The sequence below is a fragment of the Olea europaea genome, chromosome 9, assembly GCF_002742605.1.
Source record: "Olea europaea var. sylvestris chromosome 9, O_europaea_v1, whole genome shotgun sequence".
Taxonomy (NCBI): Eukaryota; Viridiplantae; Streptophyta; class Magnoliopsida; order Lamiales; family Oleaceae; genus Olea; species Olea europaea.
The window spans coordinates 15,321,515-15,328,152 of record NC_036245.1 but is presented as its reverse complement, the minus strand read 5'-3'; positions in this window follow the sequence as shown (position 1 = coordinate 15,328,152).

The window sequence follows — 6,638 nt, the reverse complement described above, 5'->3', positions numbered from 1 at the left end:
CATGTATTACTTTTTTAATCATACCATAATTTTGAAGTCTCAAAATTTTAGAATTATTGAAGATCCACTAAATCTCACTACAATTATGAGATTTGACCTATAGTATTTTGACATCTGATCAAATTTGTAGTGATATGTCAAAATTCTACCTGAAAAATAGCTAAGAGGACAACATTAGGGGAAGTACACAAAATTATTGAATGAAGTATTTTGTTGCTAGTACGTAGGTGTACATAATTGTGGAATAACGACTTGAATATTCTTTTAAACATAGATTGTATGATCTCGTATAAAAGTTTAAGTTATTAAACAGGAGAAATATTTGTATATATCACGTAATATTTCCTGAATTGGTATGTTTTGTATAAATGTAGTTGGATATGGTGACTATTAGTGAGACATTTCTTTCTAGCAAAATTTATTACGGGCGGAAAAGTTTATTGAATTTGTATTTTCACAACTACAGGTAGGTGATGAGATTAAATGTTCACGCTCTAAATGTGGCGATAGAGATTTTCTTAAATGAGATAGACATGCATTACATTTGTAGATGAAAGGGTTTATTAGTGGTTACAATTACTACAATGCTAATTTTCTGAATGTTCAACGATAATTACATATAGCACCACCTGTAATTTACGAAGCCATTGGTGGACCTATATTTCACTCATGTTTATAAATTGTCTATAACCACTCAAAGCAATATTTTATCCACATATTTTGAAGGATCTAAAAATACTATCCACTTACTCACTATCCATTTCTATCTTTTTATAATTTTAAGCTATTTATTAATACTTCCTCTACATACTTTAGACTCAAATGTATATGATATCCAGTTTGTATAATTGTATACTCAATTACAAATGATTGCCTTACATAGTCTAATGCATGCTCTCAAGTACGTAATCCCAATATTTAGTTTTCTTATTATGTAAGAGCATTTTCAAGAGACTCTTAAATACAAATGTTCTTTGTTTTATTGTCCATGCTTAAAAATGAGTTTCAAAAGACTTTCTATTTTAACTTTTTAAAATAAAGAGTATGTTTAGCTAGAGCCAAACCCACTATTTATTCTTAATGTATAATATTTATAAATCACATATTTAAATACCCAACTTCTTAAACTATTCAAACCACGTTAAATTGATTGGTTAATTGTCATATAGAATATTATATTAAATAAAATAGGAAAGAGAAATCAATAATTACTTGAGAAAAATAAAATGAAGAGCCAAAATAGAGAGCATGTTGGAGTACATAAAAGTTTCGACTCTTTAAATTTAAATATGTTCTTTATATATAAAGAATCTCTTGAAAATACTCTAATATATGTATAACCTTGTAAAATTCTTTAATTACGTAAAAATATTCTCGTTAATTTCCATCTCACAAATTGTTAGGTAGAATCACATTTGGAAGAAAAGATACTTGTCTCTTTGATACTTGTCTTTATTCTATCAAGGACTTCGTCGACATATGCTTTTGTCATGAAGTTATTCCTCCAAGTGTTTTTGAAATACAAATTCCTATAATATGTATAACTTTGTACAATTCTTTAATTATGTAGAAATATTCTTGCTAATTTCCATTTCACAAATTTTTAGGCAGAATCACATTTGGAAGAAATAGATACCTGTCTCTTTGATACCTGTCTATATTCTATCAAGGACTTCGTCAACATAATGCTTTTGTCATGAAGTTATTCCTCCAAGTGTTTTAGAAATACATATTCCTATAATTTCATTTACCACACTAGTGTCAAGTAATTTGTAAGCAATTTTTGTATTATAAATAATCTCCTTCTTAGTCTCTTATGAGCATGTCATCTCTAATTCATAATAGGTTTGTCTTAAGATGGTTGTCAAAAAATTACAAGAGTAACGAAATAAAATAAATACTTAAGAAGAGTAAAAAGTTATATCTTAATGGAATGAAGTAAAGTATGTAGGCAGAAAAAAATCCTTAAATTTTTTTTTTTACTCCATTGACTAGTATTAACAAGATAATGAACGTCTTTATCGTAGCCAATATACAAACATTCTTGCTAATTTAATATAATACATTACAAACCTTAACGGTAGAAACAACAAATCATTATTGCTGGCAGAAAAGGCCATGAATATTTGAATGTTAGAATTCTCCAAAAAATAATAGATACACTTTTTTATAGAGAAAGAAGCAGAACATCAATCATTTAGAATTGGTTTGGAGTTCTTGATTGAAGTAGAAGATGATCGACTAATTATAGAACTATATATCTCTTACGAGATGCCATGATGACCTAGATTGAACCCTAAATCGTCCATGAACTTTCATCGTAACTAAACATCATCGTAGAATGTTCAAATCCAAGCACACCAATTGTAAAATCACACCCTTTTGTCCATGTCCACTCAACACTCATATCTAGTCGCATCTGTTTGGCAACTCCATACGACATTGACATATACACAATCCAACGTGTCAACATGTCACTAGCATGTCAATCTATGCCAATTCAATTCTTAATAAATAAGACTCCTGTAGTCATGACTCTAAACACCCAAGGCCGGCCCTCAGATTTTTGAGGTTTTAGACCAATTTCAAATATGAAACCTCATGTATATATAAAAAAAATGTATAATAAAAAATAATAATTTTTTTTGGGCTCTCACCGAAGTGGGGCCTTAGGTGATCGCCTACTCCGCCTATAGTCAGGATTGACACTGTAAACACCCAGTGTGTCCTTTGTGATGTGAGAGCATAACACTAGTTAATACTCACCTCCCATGTAGTGCTAGAACCTTGTTTATTGTGATAGCTTTGGCATAGGTGCTTCCTTGCCACATGTTGATGCCTTGACACGATGTACACTGCGACTGACACATTTTTCCCGACAAAATGTTGTAATTGTGTGTATTTTCATGTGATACACAAATTTTAGCAAATGAGCTTGTATAGTGTAAGTGTTATGCCTTATGTCTAATCGACTTTGAACATAAATACTTTTAATATATAGTTGATAGGATTTATAGTAGATCTATTATTTGATTAATTAATATTCAATTGAATTAAATAATGGAATCCGTTGATTCAAATCTTATTAATTTGTTAATCATAAGGAGTTGTGGTTGTGATATACAAATTACATATGACTGAATCTTAAATCATCCGTGGTCGTAAGTAATGATGAGATACGAATATCGTTATTACGGATAGACCATCACGTATGACATTTCTTACTTATGAAGTAAATACCTGATCACACAAGCTAAAGTGTGGTGACACTTGAATGAACATGTGAATATTTTATTATAGAAGAATATATTGGAGACTCGCTAAGAGATTTTACATGGATAATTATTTAAGTATCAATGGTTAATCTCTAACGTTCGGCATTAAAATTGGTCCTTTAATTTGAGGTCGTCATAGTGCCTTATATGAATATGGTCATGCTTTGACGGTATTGGATGTTGCTCTGCCAAGGGCCGCTAATATGACATCGTTCGGGTATGTCAAAAATCGTATGAAGATTGTGATTAACCAATAGAGGATTCACTACTCTTAGATAGTAAGAGATTGCGATATGTGTTTCAGTCAATTAAGTCGGTAAAGAAATCATTAGCCAATGTGTACTCAGAAGTTGAAAAGGAGTTTTCGACTTATCTAGACTTAATAGTGGAATGAAAGATATGATCGATAATCGAGATTGATACACTTCTATATCTCGTAATTAATCGGATCATATTGACGAAGTGATTATAGTTTTATAGTAAACGAACGAGTTTGATTTTGTCATACCACGTGACATTTTTCGTTACATATATTGTTCTGGCACATTGCTAAATGTCAATCTGAAACGACGAATGTGAGTTGGTGATAAATTAAAATGGTGTTTTAATTTATCGATTTTGATTAGATCAAAATAATCATTCACATTGTTAGGTATCGTGATCGAGAACATAATGTGTTGCACACAAAAGGAAAACTGGAATATTGTGACTTGTCTATTAATTAATTTAACAAGTGTTGTATAAATTAATTAGTTGGGTTTCCTATTTATAGGCCCGAATTAATTTATTGGACAGATCGAATTTAATTAAATAGGTTAATTAAACATTAGATTGGTCAGGCCAAACCTGTTTGGACTTATATAAATAAGTAACTAAGGGTTTCAATTTGTAGAGAATTCATTCTTGCTAGTACAAAAGGAGAAAATCCTGGTTCCTTACAATTTTGTTCTCTGTGTGAAATTTCATTGGAGGCTAGACAATTGGATAGCTGTGGGATGGTAAATCAAGATTGTTGGAGCGAACGAATAGCCAAGGAGTTTGCAGAATCAAAGAAATGTACAATTTCTACCATAGTTTCTATCTAAACGCAAAGCAAATCTTTGGTGAGAATTGAAATCCATTTTATTTTTCGCTGTGCATAATAAGTAAATTCTTAACACATAGATTGTGTGCATGTGCTAAAGATGCATACATGTGACGGAGATAGAAGTCATGCAGTACATGATTTACTTGATGGAAGCACTACATGGGCACAAATGTCGGATGACATGTGCATGATTTCTCAATGGTACGAGAATGATTGCTTGATAACATGGGCATCAATTGCATCGATGGCAGGGACAAAAGGCGGCTAACTTCAGTGGCATCAAATTTTTGTAGCAAAGCCAGCTTGTTGCATAGCTTAAAGCCAATCCACATACGGGCAAAATCAAGAACTAGGATAGCACACGAGCCGGCAGTTGAAGTTAAGTTGCTAAGTGGTTGGTTTATGGAGCGGTTCAACTTAGGGTCTACTTGGGAGTGTTTTTACATCGGTTATGATCATTTTTAATTTGCACCGTTTATATGAGTGCTTGTTAATTTTTTAGGCACTGTTTTGGGTGGTGTAAATCAATGGGTTTGACAATTTCTCAAGTTCTTTTCCAATTTTACTCTCTATAAAATAATTATTTTCAGGCTACATCTTTTGTTCAAAAGTAACTTGTAAATAATAGTACAATAACTAAAAAAACTTTTTATGAGCCAAAAAATAAATAAATTTACATCTAAAAAAAATTTGCTTATAAATAAATTTTTTTACTTATAAGATAAAAATTGACTCTTTTGTAGAAATTGCTTATAAAGTAAAAATATTACTAATAAAACAAGTTATATATAAGTGAAAATTTCACTTCTGTGAAAATTATATAAAAGTACAAAATTAGCTTGTAACTACAAAATTTACTTATACGTAAAATATTACATAGTACTTATAATTTTAATTATAAATAAACTTTTCACTTTTCAATTTAAAAAATAACTTAAACTATGTAAAAATTTATTTACAAGTAAAATATCGCTTACAAGTAAAAAAAAAAAAAAATGAAAACCATACAAGTTGGAAATTTCATTAAGGAGCATAAATATAATTTTATTTATTTTGAAAAACTTTCAAATCACTAGACAAAATGGATTGGACTTTTTCAAAAATCACTACTAAAAACTACCCACAACAATACTCTTCAGAAACAGTCAAAATAGATACTTAAAAAACTCACATACCTAGGACCCTGACAAAAACTGTGTACCGTTTTACAGTTGGGGAATCAGTTGCATGTAAATTTGTAAATGTTGAGACAGCTTGTGCTGGCCTTTCACTAATTCAGGGTATTATTTTATTTTTTGAGTAATAACAGTTAGGAAAGAGCTTTGTTAGGTTTCAAATCTCTGTTTTTTCGTTCAATATTGGGCAAACAGTTTGCATTTTCACGTTAATGTGTAGGCAATATCGCGTGACATTAACTTAGAGTTAGAGAAGAGGCGTTGTCTAAAATTACAACTTAAAAAAAGTGGATTAGTTGGAACTTTAGACCAATTCTTCAAGTTTCTCACATGATCCGTGTTCAAAGAATTTATTTTAAAGCCAAAATATATAAAGTATAACAATGGAGAAAAATAGAAACACAGAGAATCTTATGTGTAAAAATTCAATCAAAGAAAAACCACGGGTTATCAAAGATAGAAATATTCCATTATATGAAATGAGAGCCTTACAGATTTTTTCGATGTGAGATTCATAACAATCTCATTACAAGTAGAAAAACATATTTTATTTGGAAGAGATAAATATAATCCTAATTTATTGTAGTTCAAAATTATATTTTAGCCAATTAAAAACGCCATGATTAATGATTAATTTAACACCATATAGAAAAAATAGGATCCATGTTGTGATTTGTACAACAACAGTGATGAATAATATGTAATCAACAAATAAAGAAAACAAATAGAGATTTACATGTTTCAAGAATTGACCTACATCCACGAGAGTGAAACTTCTATAATTTGTATTAAGTATAAATAATAGAGTTACATCACAAACCCTGACCCACACGACTTTAGGGCATATTCAAAACTTTAGGGGGGGGGGGGGGGACCAAAAAAACCTTTGTATAGTGAACACGTGTTCCACTCTATATGAACCACATATTACAACAATCGACTTATAAATGCCTTTAAAATTGACAATAAACTCACTTTTCAAAAACCAACAAATTCCATCATGTCTTTTTGGACAAGCCTTTATATATACGTTCTTGATTTGAAAAAATATGGAAATATAAATTAATCATATAATATTAGGGACCATGCTACGTTCACCTA